This window comes from Rattus rattus, chromosome 7 (genome assembly GCF_011064425.1).
Source record: "Rattus rattus isolate New Zealand chromosome 7, Rrattus_CSIRO_v1, whole genome shotgun sequence".
NCBI classification, from domain to species: domain Eukaryota; kingdom Metazoa; phylum Chordata; class Mammalia; order Rodentia; family Muridae; genus Rattus; species Rattus rattus.
In genome coordinates, this window is record NC_046160.1 from 127,068,344 (window position 1) to 127,088,071 (window position 19,728).

The 19,728-nt window shown below is 48.8% G+C and overlaps 1 long non-coding RNA gene across 1 annotated transcript; it reads right to left on the reverse strand.

The window, feature by feature from the left end:
• Positions 1–2,504: 2,504 nt before the first annotated feature.
• On the reverse strand, positions 2,505–18,939 carry LOC116906293. Its single transcript, XR_004388589.1, has 4 exons — positions 18,700–18,939; positions 15,187–15,343; positions 9,076–9,166; positions 2,505–2,630 (listed from the first exon to the last, which is right to left on the reverse strand). It is a non-coding gene; the product is annotated as an uncharacterized LOC116906293 (long non-coding RNA).
• Positions 18,940–19,728: the final 789 nt, after the last annotated feature.

Below are 19,728 nucleotides of genomic sequence, written 5' to 3' on the forward strand. Positions count from 1 at the left end.
CACCCAGGGAAACATTGGTCAAAGGTTAACACAGTGAAGCTATAAAGTCTCGTGGAGAGAAGGCAAGGATGAGAGCAGAGAGGGGCCTAGAGAGATGGCTCCACAGTTGGGAGCAGTTGCTGCTCTTCCAGAAGACCTAGGTTCGGTTCCTACCAGCCACACCGTGCTTCGTAAATGCTGATGAGTCCAGTTCCAGGGAACTGGAACTGGAACTGGATTTGGTGCCTTCTGATGCTTTCTGACCTCTGCAGGCATGAAACACGCATGTGCTTCACTCACACAGAGAGAAAAAAATGATCATACATGTACAATAAAATATATCTAGTTTTTAAAAAAAAGAGTGGGGGAATAAATAGGGACTGGAGAGATGGCTCAGCAGTTAAGAAAGCACTGACCTCTCTTCCAGAGGACCCAGGTTCAATTCCCAGAACACACAGACACACACAGACACACAAAGACACATTCACACACACAGACACACTCACACACACACACACACACACACAGACACACACACAACAGACACACACACACACACACACACACACAGACACACAGACACACATACACAGACACACACACACACACAAACACACACACACACACACAGACACACACACACACACACAGACACACACAAACAGACACACACACAGACACACACATACACAGACACACACAGACACACACACATATACACAGACACACACAGACACACAAAGACACATTCACACACACAGACACACACAAACAGACACACACACAGACACACACATACACAGACACACACAGACACACACACAGACACAGACACACACAGACACACAATCACATACACAGACACACACACAGACACACAAACACACACATGCACACACTCACATACACATATGCACACACTCACACACAGACACACACACAATCACATACACTATTACACACACTGACACGATCACACACACAGATACATATAATCACAGACACACACACACAGACACACAGATACACACACATACACAATACATACACAATCACATACACAATCACACAATCACACAGAGACACACACAGACACACATGCACAAAAACACAGACACATATGCACACACACACAGACACACACAGACACACACATGCACACCCTCACACACAGACACACACGCACAGATACATACAATCACACACACAGACACACACACAGACAAAGACACACACACATAGACACACACACAGACATACACATAATCACATACACACAGACACACACACACAGATATACACACAGATACACACATATTGACACACACGGACACAGATACACACACATATTGACACACACGGACACAGATACACACACAGACACACACAAACACACATAGACACACAGAAATACACACACAGACAGACACACACAAATACACAGATACACAAACACACACAGACAGATACACAGACACATAGACACACACACAGACACACACAAACACACATAGACACACAGAAATACACACACAGACAGACACACACAAATACACAGATACACAAACACACACAGACAGATACACAGACACATAGACACACACACAGACACACACAGACAGACACACACACACATAGACACACACAGACACACACAGACAGACAGACACACACATAGACACATACGAACACACACAGACACACAAACACACACAGACACAGACAGACAGACACACAGACACATAGACACATACAGACACACAGACATAGACAGACAGACAGACACATACACAGACACACACACAGATATACACACAGATACACACACATTGACACACACACAGACACAGACAAACATACACAGACACACAGACAATCACACACAGAGATATACACACATTGACACATAAACAGACACAGATACACACACACACAGACACACAGGGATACACACACAGACACATACAAACACAAACACACACACACAAATACACACAGACAGACACAAACACAGACAGATACACACTCACACACATACAAACACATACACATAGACACACACGTAAACACACACACAAACACACACACTTGAGAGTAAAAGGAGCAGCATGGCTTGGCAAATTTCATGTTAAAGCATCTTTGTTGGCTGGGTGTGAAGACAGAGACCTGTGACCCCAGCACTCAGGAGGAAAAGCAGGGAGAGTGGTGAGTTAGAGGCCAGCCTGAACTACACAACAAGACCCTCCCTCAAAGCAAAAGCAAAAAAGAACGTTTTCCCTAAATTACAAGTCAGCATAATTTAAATTACTATTCAGGGAGGACTTTTCTTTTCTTTTCTTTTCTTTTCTTTTCTTTCTTTTCTTTCTTTCTTTTTTTTTTTGAAGTATAGAAACCAGTAGGCTCATTCTAAGTGTTTCTAAAATGTATATGGAAATATAAAACACGGGAAAGAAACAAAGCCACTCTAAAAACAAAGACTCAAACCAGCAGGTGCTACTGCCTGGCTTCAAGACTCACGGTTCACTATCCAGGGTGGACATGAGCCGGCCTCCCGAGTGTTGATGTGAAATGCCCTGGCCAGAAGATGGTGACTCTTCAAAACATGTTCTAGGCTTCCGCTTGTGTCCTGGGGTATGTGGTATCTTCTCGTCCTGCCATGCAGAGGGAAAAGAACACAGCTGCATATGGGTTCTGCTGAGGATGGAGGGGTAAGGGCCTGGTATCTTCTCTCCCGTGAGGGCGGCGGGGGTAAGCAAGCGGGTTAATAGTATACACCTTCCACTCACTTCCCTTGTAAATTTAAATGTGCTTGGATCGCTCTGGATCCATCGCTGGGTCTTATTCCGGTGCCAGCTGCCTTTCTATCCGGGCCAGCTTTGTTTCAGACACTCAAGGAAAACTCTGTAACCTAGCTAGCTAGGGCTTGGGATAAATGGCTTCCAGGTTCTCCTTGTTAGATAAAACCTGCGTGTTCTTAGGAGTTCACGGAGCATCCATTTTGCCAGCATTTCATTAATGGACTTCCTGGAGCCAGGGGGATGGGGGCGGGGTTGCATCTGGGAAGAGAAGAAAGAAGAGGCTGAGAAGGAAGAACATGACATCGCCCCCCATCCCCCTGCTTGGCCCAATCCCTAACATGTGGTCTCGAAGGGAGAATTGTAGAGAGTCAGCCCCTGAGCCAGAGGTCTCTTTGTTCAGCGCAGTGGTTTGGTTTTTCTCTTAGCACCTGCACTTTGATTTCCTGCTGGACTGAAAGGAAATATGCATGAGTGCCCCCTAGGAATTTGTGAGGCACAGCCCTTGCTTTGGGGAACCTCCTCACAGCAGTTTCAGACCCCGAAGGGGCCCATCTCTGTACTTCAAGAAAGGGTAGTGTCCAGGTGGCCAAGGGAAGAAGAAGTTGCGTGTGAATTTGTTTTCAGGAGGAGATAAAACTGCAGGAGAGCCCCTCTTAGCTTCAACTTTCAATCCAGGCTCTCTGAGTTACTGAGGGACCCTTTCAGGTAGCTGGTCCCCAATACAAAAGGTGACTCTGACAGCCATGTCTTTGGTTTCCCCACCAGAAACAGACAAACAAAGACTCAACCCATTGAGAGAGATAAGAACACTCAGATCCAGATGATCCAGACCCTCCTGGGGTGATAACGCGCCCCACAAGTAAGGAGAGCAGAGTGGGGAGGCAGCAGGCAAGGGCCTTCGATTGTCTTTTTGTTTATTTTTGTGGTCCCCTTACCTGTCCCCCACCGCTAAACAAAGGACAAGAATTATTCCTATAATTGTTTTAAAGGTTATAATTTTGTGACAGTTTCCAGATTGGGCTATTGGGAGAATTAAACGAGACAGGCTCCAGCGAACATGAGGGAGGCATTCCAGATCTTTCTGACTGGGTAAGAAAAACATCCCTTCTGCCACCAGGTTTCTCTGCCTCAGTTGTCCACAGGGAGTTGCTTGGCTCTCTCAGCTTGTCACACATCAAATGCTAGCTGTTAGCATTCAACATGTCTCAGGATTTCAGCAGTCCTCCCGAGGAGACCCTGCTTATATCCTCATGGGCATCTTGAACCTAAACACTGTCACTGTAGAGGATTAGCTCTAGTGTAGGCTTCTTAATTAGAACATTCTTCTTGGGGTCTGCCATGCTCCTGCTCCAGACTCTCAGGGCTGTTTGTCTTTCCAGCCCTGAGTTCAGTGTCTGTCTTTCCTCAGAAGCCCCCTGCCCCACGACCCTTCCCGGTTTCATCTGCAGAATCTGTGTTGAGGGGAATCTGACCCCCTCTCACTCTAAGAACTTTGCTTTCTTATCAGCACAGAGGCTCAGGGGTAGTCACACTTCCTGTTAGTCGGTCTGAAAACTGGCAACAAAGAAGGTCAAGGTGCCCTGACTGTCCTGGTTTAGGCATCTCCGGTATTGGAGACTAAAAACTCCCTCTAGGAATCTGAGGTCAAGATCCAATGACAGAAGGCTAGGTTGGGTGTGCTCAGTGGTAGAGCTCCTACTGAACACACAAGCAAAATTCTTGGTTTAAATCCTAATAAACAGTGGGGGGAAAAAAACCCCAAGACATTCAGTGGGATAAATGATGTTAGAACCCAGAAATGGTTACACCAATGAACAGCCATCATCCAGACTTGAGGTCTCCCAAGAATCCAGCATTGAATGTTATCCCTCTCCACCCCACCAGTGCAGAACTGGCCCAGCTGCAGGGATTGTGTGATAGGGAAGCTTCCCCGAGGCGAGGGGAGTGCTGGGTGAGGAGGGAAGTGCAGGCTGAATAGGGAGGCAGGCGTTGGCCAGCAAACTCTCTAGGAGGGAGGAGCTGCTGCTTCTCACCCCGCCATTCCTTTGTAAAGATAAAGGCGCGCCCACTCTAAACGGAACATCAGACAATCAAAATTCTAGCTTTCCGCCTACTGCTGTTGCTTGCTTGGGTGTGTCTGAGGAAGGTGAGGTTGAGAGACAGGTGGGGGTGTAGAAACCTTTAGCACGTGATTCCTGCGGGTCTGTTTGCCCAGAAGCCCAAGGATTGGAAAAAAATCAGGTTTGGAGGTCATACTTGGGGTCTATCGGGGCCACTTTAAGACCACCCGGGGCTCCAAGATTGTTTATTCACCTTGGAGCGGACAGGGGGAGGTTTGCTGAACGTGTGTGTGTGTGTGTGTGTGTGTGTGTGTGTGTGTGTGTGTGTGTGTGTGTGGTTGGTTGCCTGGTGGCAGTGAGAATGAGATGCACTGAAACCCACGTCAGTGAATTCAAACTGACTCCGGGAGATGAGTCAACCCGGCAGGATTGAGGATCCCTGGGGGCCTTCACTGAGGTACACAGCGGACCCACGCTGAGGAGATCTTGTGAGGTGTGGCACGCCTCTGCCGTGCCGTGCTCTGTAGTTGTGCTGTGGCGGTTCTATCCACCTTTGCCACAGTGCACACTAGGCCTGTGCTGTAATGGACCATGGAGCTGTGCCAAGGTGCACTTGAACTCATGCCGGGATGTATCCTGTCCTATGCTTACCCTCTAGGCTTTACTCGTGGGTGGTAGGTAGTACACCATCCCTCTACACTGGAAAGTGCAGTGAGGTGATAGGCCTTCACCACAGCATACCACTGATCTACGCCTTGAGGCGGCGTGGTAAGCCATGACATAGGAATGGCGCTCTGTGGAGCAGATACAGGCTGCACAAGTCACCACACCACAGACACAGAGCACCATGGCACAGGCACATGCATCGTGGCACAAGTTCAAGTTTACTATGGCACGTATACATGGTCCATTACGGCCTGGCCCCCGGGATGTGTGTGTCGCGAGGCTAAGCGGTGGTACGCAACGTTCTCGGCCTGGTGCTTCGCGGCTCAGAGTGGTAGTGAATCACGTCACATCCGCAAAGCTCCACCTCACAGGCTGAAGGCTTCGTGAAACAGGCACGGGGCACTGATGGCGTGGGCTTTACCGTGACACAGATTCAAGAAGCGCGCTATAACGCGGATGTAGCGAATCTTCACTGAGAAACAGTACGCGCCATGGGACAATGTTCTTACGTGGGTCACTGTGGTCTAGGGTAGGCGCCTCGCAACACAAATACAAGGTATACTACAGTGTAGGCCAGGCGTCTCACAGCACAAATACATGGTCTATTATGGTATAGGCCAAGCGGCTTGTGGCCCAAGTACACGGTATATTATGGTACAGGCCCAGTGTTTCGTAGCACACAGATAAGTGGGTGTACTGTGGTAGAAGCCAGATGCCTCATGGTAAAATACAATCATACTGTGGTATGGGACAAACACCTTGTGCCACAGACACTTGGTATACTACGGTATAGGCCTGATATCCTGTGGTGAGGGCACGTGGATGTTCTGCGGTATAGGCGCTTTGTGGCGCAAACACATCGCGTACTATGTATGGTACAAGCTGGGTGCCTTGTGGCACAGATACGTGAGGTACTACAGTGTAGGCCTGGTGTGGCACAGACACATGGACGTACCGCAATACTGGTCAGACGCCTCCAGCACCGTTACATGATACACTACGGTACAGGCCAAGCGCCATGTGGCACAGCTACGTGGTACACTACGGTAGGAGCCAAGCGCCTCCTGGTACAGCTACGTGGTATACTACGGTAGAAGCCTAGCGCTTCACCGCAAAAAATGTGTGGATTATACGACGTAAACCACTGCCTTGAGGCACACATTCAAGATGTACTACAGTACAGACCTCGTGTTTCGTGGCACAGATAGGTGGGTTTATCTCGGTATAAGCCGAGTGCCTCGTGGCACAAATAGATGGTATACTGTACAGGACGGTTTACACGTACCGTGGATCTCCTTGTCTGTGTCATAATGGATCTTGTATCTGTACTGCGGTCCTTTGTGCCAGGGTAGTGTTACGCTGTGCACACTTGCTACGAGTCGACAGGCCTACTATGTAGCACCCTGTGCACTTGTGTCATGGGACATCCTATACTGTGCACAATGCCTCTGGTGCCCGCCGCGACTCGCTGTACATATGTCCTGTGCATTGTGTGGAGAATGCGTGTGGAGAATGTTTGTACCGTGGTGCCCTGTGCAGCCATATTATATCTAGTACATAGTATATTTGTGCTGTGATACATCGTGCTGGTGTTATGAAGAATTGTGAGTCTATACGAAGGTGTGTTATAAATCTCTAGCGCCGCGTGCTGTGGACCCAGGCTGCGGTTTACCGTGAACTAATGAGGTTCGCCGTATACTATGACACCGGGGGACTGTGCACAGTTGCTGTGGTTTGTCTTGGGCCAGTCCCAGGGCTTACAGTGGTTTTTCTATGGACTAGTGCTGTGGGTGTACTCCAGACAAACGCCACGGGTTCACAGTGCCGCGGAACACCGCGTACCGCGTACGCCTGCCGCGGTTCGCGGTAGGCCAGTGCCGCGCATCGCGTGGACTCGTGTCATGGTGCGCCGTGAATTAGTGTCGCGGTGTGTCGTGAACTACTGCTGCAATTCTCTAGCAGTTTGACTGCAGTTTTCACATTACCATCGTAGCAGCTATGTTAGGCTGTTTCCTTCTTTTTCTTAATTCCCGGGGCAAGGGAAGGGCTGGGTAATTTTGTCAACAGGGAGTGCCTTGAACCCTGGGAACAGCTAGAGCATTTTCACAGAATGAGGACAGGCTCACGTGATTAAGAGGTTATTCTCTGTCCTGTGATGTGACCACACAGACTGTAGAATTGAGCTTTGAAACTCCTGATGGAACCTGGCACTTGCAGAGCCCCCCCAGGACCTCCAATAGCGTGGAGATCGGGTTAGCTGGGAAGGAAAGAGGACTTTCACATCTTAAATTCCTTAGAGTATGGCTGCTGGTGGGCTGATTTCCTTCAGCCACAGTTCCCCGGCAGCCCTTGGTTTAGGCATCGTGATCCTGTGTGCACGTACAACAGCAGTCTCTGAGTTCTTGCCTCCCTGCCGTAGCCTTGCGAGACTGTGGACTGTGCTGAAATCTCTAATCCTAGAGCGGTCTGTGGAGGTCTTAAGTCTACAAAATGGTTTCTTTGAACAGTGACTTCCCCCACTGTATCTCAGGGTATCCCTCACCAGGGCCAAGGGTAAGAATAATATCAATGCCTCCTCCCTAGGTTGTCCTTAGTAAATCCCCATCTTCAAATACCTCCTAGAAGCCTGCGGGAGACACCCTGTTTCTTTAAGAAAAGGAAGACCCGTAAGCTCCGGGGATCCTAGAGGAGTCTCATCCCCTCTCATTGTCTTGCAAATAGACCAGAGCCCAGTGGTTAACAAAGCTGCCCCCCAAAACAGACCCAGTGGATTCTGGGTAAGAGACACCCTGCCAATTCGTCTCCGCTCAGTTCTGTGATTCTAGGAATTGAGTTTGGCGTTTGAAATCTGCAACTTCATTTCAAGATATTAGTTATGCCTGAGACAAAGAGCAAACGTAATGAATGCCTCAGAGCTGAGGTTTCCAAGCCGCCCGCAGGGAAGTGTGGATATCCGTGGTTTACCAGTTCCTTGTGGGATGGTGTCTGCAGTCTGACAGTTTTTTCATGTTACACAGAGATGCTTTTGTTGACCACAGCTCTTGGCACCCTGGCTCACCCTTGTCTAGAACCACTTTTCTGACCACGGCTGACCAAGTTTTTCAGTTCTTTGGGTCTCAGAGAATCTCAGGCCTGTGCATTGCTCCCCAGGTGACAAAACACTGGAATACTGAATACTCTTGAATTCATGTTTAAAACCTGCGGTTGGATTGTTTCAGACGCTCACTCTAATGCAAGTGGCCTGTTCCTGAGCCCTTGGGTGCCTGGTTCTCCTGAGAGCTGGCCTGCAACCCCAGCTCCTATCAAGGGTAGTTTTGTGGCCCTGGCCCACACAGGTTTGGCACTGGACAAACCTGAGAGCAGAAAACCCATGTCCTAACAATGGCATTGGGGCACAATCCAGAAAACAAGAAGCAACAGTTCCCATTTAATGCTCTGGGACCTCTGATCAGCAGGCGGGTTAGGTTGACCATTCTGATTTCCCCCTGAAGCAGGGTAGAAAAGTACACTGGGCTTGGAGAAACCCCTAAGCTGTAGGAATGAGAGAACCCTACCCCAACACCTGAACCTACTTGTTTTGCAGATGTCTCTCACTTGGCCAAGGGTTCAATTCCTTACAGCTGCCATAGTTGACTTCCTTTGGTCTTCTTTAAAGCTTGGAACCTAAGATAGTAGGTTTTGGGGTTACAGGGAAGTTTGATGTAGTTTCATCCCAAAGACCACTAACCCTCCCCACCCCCCCACCCCCATTCCCAGTAGCTTGCAAGTGATGGCAATGTTCTTGTACTCAAGGCTCCAATGCAAACCTGTTGAGGACAGTGAGTCTGTGTGAAGTGACTTTTTTTTTTCTTTTGCTGAGATGGGGTTTGCTAATCACCCACATGCCATTTACTGCAGACCGTCAACTGCCTATGGTTGCCAATTACCCGTGGTCGGCTCGAGGTTGTCAATTACCTGAGGTCTGCCAGTTGTCCGCGGTTGGCCACAACCTAATTCCGTGGTGTTGTAACTAGCCACAGTGGAGAGTGTGTCACCCTGACTTTCCAGTCCTTTGGTCCCAGGGCAGCTTTGTGCGACAGCTCCCTGTGATTCACCACAATTCGTCCTGGTTTTTGATTACACGGGTCTTTGTTCTCAGACAATAGGTTATCTCCTATCATCCAGTAACTTTGTATTTCTCTTTATTTAGAGAAAGCTTAACTGTTACCAGCCAGGAGCCTTTACCTCCCCCCATCCAGAGAGCTGAGGCCTTCACACCCCTCCCCCCACAAAAAACTCCCTTTCATGAGAAATGGCGTCTCTTGTTGACCGGTTAACCCTCCCCCAAGGTTCTTGGTTCCTAGTGAATGGGCTGATCCTAAGCCCAGGAAATCCCTGCTGGCGGCCAGTGGTGGGGGATGGTGCAGCCTTTGGTGGGGGGATGGGGCAGTCAGAACAAGGAAGCCTCAGCCTCCCTTCCTGTTTAAGCAGACCTGATGTCCTGGCTGTGCAAACAGAGGGAGGTGGGATACTAGGGTTCTCAGTACTGCTAAGGCTAGATACTGTCCTGCAAACAAGCTAGCTTTATCTCTCTGCACATACATGCAGGCTTGCATGTACACACACACACACACACACACACACACACACACACACACACACACCACTGGATTCACAGTTGCTTTCAAGTCCCATGTCATCTTAAGCCTCTACCGACCTAGCCCTAGCCCAGGAGACACCCTTACAGCTTTGGAAGCCACATCGTATTGAGACCAGAGCCTGGCCTTTTGAGGGTCCCAGGGCGGCGAGAATAATCTCAGTTTCCTCTTGCAGATACATCTGTTGAGATTAATCGGTTCCAAGACTTGACATTAGCCTACAGCTCTGGGTAACCCAGCATATGGTCAGCTGGGCCTTTTCCCTGAGATTCTCCAAGCGAGGCCACTAACTTTAGAAGGAAATGGGAGCTAGAAGGCCAGCACTGAGGCTTTTGAGCCTCTGGAAGAGGTTGAATCCCACAGTGTGACACCCGCATCACCTCTTGGCAAAGATCAAAAGTTAAAGATCAGAAAGCGGTGGTTAAGAAGCCAATGGATTCTAACCACTCGGCAGCCATTTTCCTCATTTCAAGAGCCTCTGTCATCTTTGTCACCAACTAGACCATAGTGAGTCCCATAGGGCAGCTCTCACCTCCCAAAAGGGGCACCGCTGTCACAAGAACGCCCTAGCAAGACTGACATTTAGTCCCAGAGCAGAGGGCCTTCTCTGCCTCAGCTAGTCTAGCTGTGCAAACAGAGGGAGCTAGTCTAACTCCTCTAGCCCTTCCTGCTCTTCTGGTCCACACGGGACCCCAGGACTCTTTCTTTCTTACTGGTGAGAGGACACACGTTGAGACACGACTCTGTTGTTACCAAAGCACACAGTCAACTGTGCAATCAAATTAGAGGAAACATGTGAAAGGAAATATGTTTTAAGTAAGCTCACACACAGCTACCTTTAGTGCACGAAGCTCATGGACTTAGGTTGGACCTAGCTAGTTTTAGGCAGAAGCCTCAAGTAGGCTAAGGCAGAGGTACCCGACCCGACGTTCACCCGTTAGCTACAATCCCCGAGATGTCTGTGGGAACCTTCCTTTCCTGCCAAGGAACAGCGTGAGAGGATAATCTGGTCTCAGCAGCCAGTCCTCTGTCACCTTGGTCTCTCTGCCTCCCCCATCGTCTTCCTCCTCTTCTCACCAGCCCCACTCTTCTGTTGCTTCATTTTATGAGGTGGGAGAGAAGAGTTGTATAAGGCCCCTTGTCACTTCCTGACTTTCCCAGTGGGGATCCTACGTGAGGATCATCTACTCACGACTCTCTGAAGGGCAGCTCTGGCTCCAGCTGTGGAAACAGCCACAAGTGGGCCTGGGTCTGTGCCTGCTGGGTGGGGTGTGTGTGTGAGGCCCTGTGGGAACCCTAGAGCAGGGGCCAGGTTATACACTGTAGCCTTTCAGGGACATCCCTAGCCAGGAAGGCAGAGGGTTTTGCTTGGATCTCTGGGCTGGCCACGTGGCCATACGTTCAACAGTCCATGCTGCCTGTTCCTGGAGACGGAGAGTAAGTTAGGGCTGCAAACAGGATCTGAGTGGCCCCCTGCTCTGGAGAGGCCCCTCCATGTAAACAGAACAAGTTTCTGGGAAACATACAGAAGGCCAGACTGTCGGGAAAGGACGTGGTCCACATTCCTGATGTTCCCACCCAGGCAAGAGCGCCAGTGCTTCATGGGCATCCCAGCCCCCAACTCAGCTCTCCCTGTCAGCTAAATGACAATTTCCCACTTGTTGACTTGTCCTTCCAGAGAAGGGGGTACGGGGGGAGCACTCACCCACCCCCAGAGGCTGGGCTGCACCAACTGTGTACTTGAGATCTAGGCAGAGGTACCTAGAGGGAAGTCCACGCACAGTAGGGGCGCAGTAGGCTCTCCTGCTGGCTCTGAACATATGAGGAGAGTCACCCTCACCTTGCTTGTCATTTTGTCGCTGGCACCTCTAGTGGTACCAGCCTCCCTGCCTTGTATGTTTAGTGCGTGCTCCTGTGTTCCTTGAACTAGCAGATGAGCCTGTGCACATGGCTTTTCTAGCTGTTTTTTTTTTTTTCTCCTCTTGAAAGTCTACAGAATCAGAGTAACCATTTGAAATGGTGTATCCTGGGGGCAGGCACCCAGACCTGAGTGTGCCCCATCCCAGCCCCCTGCCAGAGGCGTTGATCAATAAGATTCTTTTTCATTTAGCTAGTAGGGAAGGTTTTAAAAAGCTAGTCTGTCATTTATTCTGTGTTCTCAGGGAATCTGTGGCACGGATGTTAATTCTTCATATCTTTGCAGACACAAGAAGTGGCTTGATCTCTGTCCGTGGATGGGTCCTGAAGAACCACTGTCATTTCCCTACCCTCCCCAGGCTGTCTGCTCCCCAAAGTTCACAGAGCCAAGGACGACCTATTGGAAACTGGTGGGAGCAAGGCCGGCCTTTGGAAAGCAGCCTGTGTTTGCTTTTCTTTATCACCAAATGCACAAGGGCAACCCCGTTTACCTAAAGGCAGTGCTTTTAAGCTCATCCCTTCCACAAACACCTAAAGGGTATGTTGAACATTTGAGTCTGTCTCTGAGGGCACTGAGTTTGTACAGCATAAGCCCAGGCAACTTGCTAGGTGGAGGGGAAGCAGAGGGAGCCACAGTGACCTTTGTTCTTTTCTAGCAACCCAGGCTCTAAAGGAGGGGAGAGGAAGTTTTGGAACAGGCTGTAAAATACCCTCAGAGGAGCTTCCTGACTTACTCTCGTTAAGGCTCTAACCTGGATGGTGAAGTGGGCTAGCTTTAAGTCTCTGCCACTGCCCAGATCTCAGGACCCCTTAGGGCTGAGAGCACATGAGATTGACAGCTTGTAACCAACAGACCCAGGGTTGTCACCCCAAGTAGGGAACTTTGGTCATGATTTCAGGTTCTGCACATCTGGGGGCAAGGTGGTATCACCAGATGTGCCCTCTCTGGGGAGCAAACAGTTTGAACTTTTTGCTCTGTTAACCTGGTGTTCCCAGAGAGTCTCATACACTGGCCCTACTGAACCCTGTGTATGACTCTGGGGGATGGGGGCTGTGATTATCCTCGGCTGCCACATGGTGAAACTGAGGTATGGAGAGATGGAAAAGAATGCATTCAAAGCTAAGTTGCTGGCTACATATACCTCCACAGCTGACTCAGGGCAGCCAGAGTCCAGGTTGGAGTTAGGTAAGGCCTAGGAGTTCGAGGCTGGCTCCTGCATAGAGAATGTATATGTGTTTCTATACAGGTCTGCATGAATAAATTAAAATGTATGCTTATTAAATAAATGAAAGTGCCAATACCAAGGTCTCCTTCCCACCCACCTCCTTTGTATCCTCTGGCTGGGAGACATAGGAACACAGCTCACTGCGTATGACTAGTGTGTGTATAATTCTTGCTCTATTTAATCTTCCCCACTAATGGCATATTTCACTCACGGCATAGTTATTATGAGAGAGAGGCTCACCAAACTGACCCACAGCCAAAAGGTAGTGAGTGTTCTTAAATCTATGGTGTGCTCTCAAGATCTCATGGACCAAACATTTGACCAGCAGGCTACTACTCTACCTGTGTTCCGGATTGGAGTCGAGGGTGCCTCTTTGCTGATCACCCCTCAAATCAGGTTACGTGACTCATCCTCCCCCCTCCCCCGCCCCCCAACTCAGTAGCATGTAGGCTGGCCAGAGTAGCACCTCTCCTCACACCCTGCACTGTCTTTTCTTACCTCCTTAAGTGCCTTGGGCTTCTTCTGTCCCTCCTGACCTCTTTCAGGGAGCTAGTGGCTGCTGTCTAGCTTGAGAGGTGAGATCAAGCAGGCCCAAAAGGCTGCCTGAGGGTTCTGAAAGGATCCAGACTCTGTTTAGGAGGCCAGCGAGCTCTATATGAGCCTTCATGTTAGTGAGGCAACATTCCAGACCTCATGGTAATCTAAGATCAGTGTCTTCTCCGGCCTCTTGGGCGGGGCAGCAGCTTTTCAACTGTCTTCAATCTTTTTGTTAAAGGAGGAGGAGGAGGAAGAAGAAGAAGAAGAAGAGGAGGAAGAAGAGGAAGAAGAGGAGGAGGAGGCGGCGGAGGAGGAAGAGAAGGAGGAGGAGGGGAAGGAGGAGGAGGAGGAGGAGGGGAAGGAGGAGGAGTGGGGTGGGATGGGTGGAAAGGCGAACTTTCCAGTCCTTTTCTACCTGGGCTATACTTTCTCTTGGGGGTGGGAGTACTCCCCAGGCCTGGCTGCCTCTGTCAACACCCCCTCCCTAGCCGTAGGCAGTTGAATGAAGCGGTTCTTTGCTCCACTGAAGGAAATATTTCCATGGAGCAGGGCCAAAAAAACCCCTTGCCTGAATCCGGGGTTGGCCTCTGCCCAAGCCAGGGGGGACGGGAGGGGTTGGATCTGGCGACGTGGCCATCTCTTCCAAGTGTCAAGATGTGAATTCTAAAATCCACCCCACAGAAATGGCCAGCTTGGCTAAACCCCTGTCCTTCATCTGCCTTGCCCCCTAGCCCTGGTTTTTCTAGGTTCCTCCAGAAGAAAGGAATGTTAGAGCCCTTCCCTAGCCCCCAGCCATTAGGAATTTCTTTGCTGAAGGGTGAAAGCCCTTTTAGAGAGGGAAGCTGCTGTGTGCTTTCCTGGGAGTGTTTCTCACTGAAGGGTAGTGGTGAGCACAGAGACCTTAGCTTTTTAACTCACTTACTAGACAAAGACTTTGTAAAGTAGGTTCCTTTCTATGGGAGAAGCTAAAATGTTTGCTAAGTCTTCTTGAACTTGTGTTTACATATTATCATCTGTGTTGTACATGTACGTGAGTATGTGTGCACATGTGTGTGCGTGCTGGTCAAGGTTAAAAGCTGAAACTTGGTGTCATCTTGAATAACGACTTACCTTTTTTTTTTTTCTCTTCTTGAGACAGTCTCTTATTGAACTCAAAGCCCACCTATCTATCTGGTGAAGATTACAGGCACTGGCTTCGGCTTCTGAATTTCTACGTGTGGATCCAAACTCAGGGTCTCATGCTTAGGCAGCAAGTCTTTCACCCACTTACCCATCTCCTTCTCCTCAGCCCTCAACTGTTGCTCTTTTCCTTTCTAATGTTCCTTTTAGGTTTATTTGTTTTGATTTTATGTCCACGAGTGCTTACCTGCATGTGTGCTGCATCTTGCGGCTGCCTGGTGTCTTTAGAGGCCAAGGAGATACTGGTTTTAGTGACCCACTCTAGGTTCTGGGAAACAAACCCAGATCTTCCACAAGCTGCAACTGCTGGACCATCTCTCTTGCTTCCTCCTCCTCTTCTTTTTCTAAGTGCACAGTTTTTTAAGTAACACATGTTAGTTGAAAAGCCGTAAGAGGGGGAAAAACATATATTCCAAATCCATTTACTCAGAACAACTATCTTTCCTCTCACCATGTTGGGAGGGAGGGTTGCTTTCCAACTTTCTCAGTGACCCCAGCTTAGGAAAAAAAAAAAAGCCCTGAAGAGCAAAGCCCCCTTCTCTCCCACATTGTATATCCAGTGAGCTAAAGCAAGGGACGATTCTCTCTGGTAAACGATTACCCCTATGTTACTGATGGCCTTGGCTATGGCTCAAGCTGATACAGTTCAAACAGGACACGTACGTACACAGGCCCTGCCATGAAGCACTGCAGTCTGTCAGGAAGTGAACTTTACTCTTGGCTTTTTGCAAAAGACGTGGGACCAATTTTTCTTTCTGCATCCTACAATCTGGTCAACTCTTCTTTGCAGGCTAAGGTGGCACCACACTGAGGAGTTAGACTTCAGGGAGAGCAGGGAACTTCTGACACTGGAGAATCTGGGGCCAGTGTGCCTTCTAAAGGAGAGACCCATACTCCAGAAGATAGGGGGTGTGTGTGTGTCTATTGATTAATATTTTCTGAGTTCTTCTCTTCCTGATGGTGCTCAGCCCAGCAGGAGAAACAGCCCCTCCAAACTCCTAAAGAAACCCAGCCTAAAGATCCTCCTTGTGCCCTCTAGTCCCTCTGATTTTGGCTGAGACCTATGCGTGATAGGAAAGGGTTTGGAAGCATGTGGCCCAGAGATATAGATATCTGAAGGACAGTGACATTTAGGGGAACTCTGGAAATGCTATTCCGGACAGCATTTAATTGCTGTTTTACAACAGAACTCAGCATGGTTTTACAAGTGCATTATTCTCTGTGGGTTAGGAAGGGGTTTGGAAGCATGTGGTCCAGAGATATCTGGGCATCTGGAGGACAGTGACGTTTAAAGGAACTCTGAATGTGCTTTTCCGGGTGGCATTTATATGCTGTTTTACAACAGAACTCAGCATGGTTTTACAAGTGCATTATTCTCTGTGAGTTAGGAAGGGGTTCGGAAGCATGTGGCCCAGAGATATCTGGGCATCTGGAGGACAGTGACGTCTAGGGGAACTCTGGAAGGGCTATTCTGAGCGGGCAGCATTTATATGCTGTTTTACAATAGCCATCAGCCGTTTTACAAGAGTGCATTATTAACCTATGCTTGGGAAAGGAAAAAAGAACTTGCGTTCACTTCCTAGCTGAATCTGAGGACATCTGTATATTTGACCACAAATATGTACAAAGTAAGAGACTGCTCACGTAGCTGCTTTTTTTTTTTTTTTTTTTTTTAATTTTATATTTTTGGCCAAGGTCTTACTATGTCTTGGCTGGCCTTGAATTCTAAGATTTATCTGTCTCTGCTGGGATTAGAGACTCAGGCTACCACACCCAGCTCACATAGCTTTCTGAGTTCTTAAATATGAATTAAAAAAAACAAAAATGAATAGATAAATAAAAACCCTGCTTGAAATTCCAAAAGGCAAGGTGGGAGAACTGTAAGCTTGAGGTTAGCCTGGGCTATAGTGAATTAGAGGCTAGCCTGGATACCCTGTTTTAAGAAAAGAATTAAAAAGAAGGAAAAATCTATATACCATGCATTAGAGCTACAGGGAAGAGGAGGAGGAGGCGGCTAGGCAAGCCACTGCTGTGGAAAGCTGGCTGTTCTCCAATCTTCAAGAAAGTCACGCTGTAGCACTCAGAGGGAAAGTACTCTTTCTCAAATGTGGATCTGTTCCCCCATTTTCCTTCATAGATACCAATCTGGGCCTTCACATATCTTTTTTGAGTGGGGCTACATGCTAGCATTGGCCAGACAGAGGAACAGTTCCCATCTAAACACTAGCATAGGTTTGGCTTCTTCCAGAATTTCTCCCATTGCTCTGGATGAAAAAATTTTTTAAGAAGTTAGATTTTGAGCTTCAGAGAAGCTGACAAAGACATTTAAGCATACAGATTTTGTTTTAATTGTTGTTAAACGGTAAGGCTTGGTAGAGATTCGTTTACAGCAATGGTTGCTGTCTCCCGCTACCCCATCTTTCTTTTTTTCGTTCTTTCTTTTAGAAGGCAAAAGGGTAAACACTTTGCTGTGGAGTTCTGTTTAAAATAAAATAAAATAAAATAAAATAAAATACAATGGAAAGAAAAGCTGCATGATGAAGTAACCACATGGACTGTAGAATACACCTGATACTAATTATTGTCATGAAGAATGTTCTGGAAGACATTTGACTCGCCTGATGTATACATTCAAATCAAGCAAAGCAGTACTGGAAGGCTCCCTGGGGACTCTCCTGTCCAACTCTTTCCTTTTTCCAGATGAGGAAATAGGGGCCCAGACTGGGGAAGGGACTGGACCTTGGCCTTCCATCAGGGAGGGAACAGAGCTGAGATTCCAACCACTGCACTTTCATCAGAAACACATAGCTTCCAGAGTCTGTTACCTTGGCTTGTCAGCAAAGGCTTTGAAGCAGAGGGATATGGTTTGCTGCCAGGAACAGGCTTAGGAATGAGGGACCCAAGGGGGAAAAAAAATGCAGAGCCTGACTTAGCTGTGGAGGCCCTCCTTCCCTCAAGGGCTCAGGGCCTGGAGCACATAGAATGGCTTTTAGGTATCTGAGGGTCCTGTCAATGCTCGCCAGTGGCTAGCACCAGGCTCCAGCTCATATTCTTTTGGGGGCTGCAATGCTGACAGCCTTCAGGGACCCCTAGTACACGGCTACTGATGCTCTCTAGTGGCCGTTGCAATCCCATGCGTGGGCCACTAACATGAGCCTCCATGACAATGCGCACCCCTTGCTTCTGCCCCCAGAGGCTAGCAACTGGGCCTTTCTAGTGTCTGATTGGCCACAGGGGCTTGACGACAGGGTCTCCTTGCTGATGATTGGCCCCAGCCAGCTAGGCTGTTGCCTAGGTATTAATGCGGTGGGTTAATAAATGTCTCCTGTTGACTAAGGTGCTGGGAGCCATGTTTTTTTGCTGCATTCATGACGTCTGTGGCTGGTGAAGGCCTTTTTAGCTTATCAGGGGCCTTCTTTTGGGGGGCTGCTTGCAAAAATGGGGTGTTTTCTTTCTCTCCTAGTATCTGACGCATTCAGAAAGCTCATTGTGATGCCCCCAAAGCCCCAAACCGTCCTTTTCACCCTCCGTAGCGCCTCGGTTCCCACATTAACAATGCCCCCACCCCTGAAAAGGCCTGAGTCACCGCAGAGCTGACGATCGGTAACCCTGGGCTTAGCGGTATCTTTTCTCAGTGCCTCTCAGCCCCGGGACCCGAGCTACAGTGGCATCCTACGGTCGCTGGCCATAAGGGGCTTACTTGAAAGCAGCTGCAGAGCCGTAAATAAGGCCGGGAGTCTTGGGGGGCGGCTCTTCCAACTTCGTGTCCTTCAGGGAGCCTCTGATTTTCCTTTTAGGGTCTCAATCATCCTCGCTCCTTTTCTGTCACCAGACGCTTCTTCTCTGGAATCACAGTTGCCACCCACCTGTCACCCTAAGATAGATCCTCCGTCCCTTTCAACAGCATTTTGACCTTTTTGGGAGGACATTTGATTGACGCGTTGCCCACTTTGCCACTTAGGGTAGGGTAGAGCAGCCGGAGATACCACCTGTTAAGGATTAGCTCTTCTGTGCCAAGTCTGAGAGCGTACGCAGCCAGCAGCTATGCGCCATAGCAACATGTGTCACTGTCTGTCTGCTCGGGCTGCGGAGAGGGGGGGGGGCACCTTCCAGAGTGTGGGGAATCAACCCGCTTTGGGGGTGTACTCTAAGCATTACCACACAGGACCCTATTTTCATTAACGAAGTACTTTTCTTAGGGGGGCACGGTCCCGTCTATATTCACTGTAAGCCCCGGGTTGCTCGGTATTCCCTTAACGCGTAGAAATGGATCCTTGGTAAAGGAAGGAATAGCGCAAGGTTTTTGGTGCACAGGTTGTATCTGCAGTAAAGCCCCGGACTCAAAATCAAGGTCTTTTTGGCTCAAAGATGCCAAGTTTCCCGTATCAAGATAGTCTGTGAGAATTGGGGTGCCCTATGTGGGGGTGACAGCCTCGGACTAACATTTGGGAATCAATTATTTTATCTAGGTGTTTTTTTTTTTTTTTTTTAATTTTCCCGTGCAATTAGGAAAAAACAGCATTCTCCTTTCCTACGCCCGAGCCTCTGACTGATGTTCTGAAAAACCCGGGCAAGCCATCTGCCAGTCCCGGTACCCCACATTTATCCTTCGCTGCCTGAGGACAATTACCAGTTGGGGTTATTTCCCCCCAGATTGTGTCTACAAATCGCCCTTCCACCCACAATTAGGGCTCATGTAGGGAAAAATCATCAGCGACCACAGGGTGTT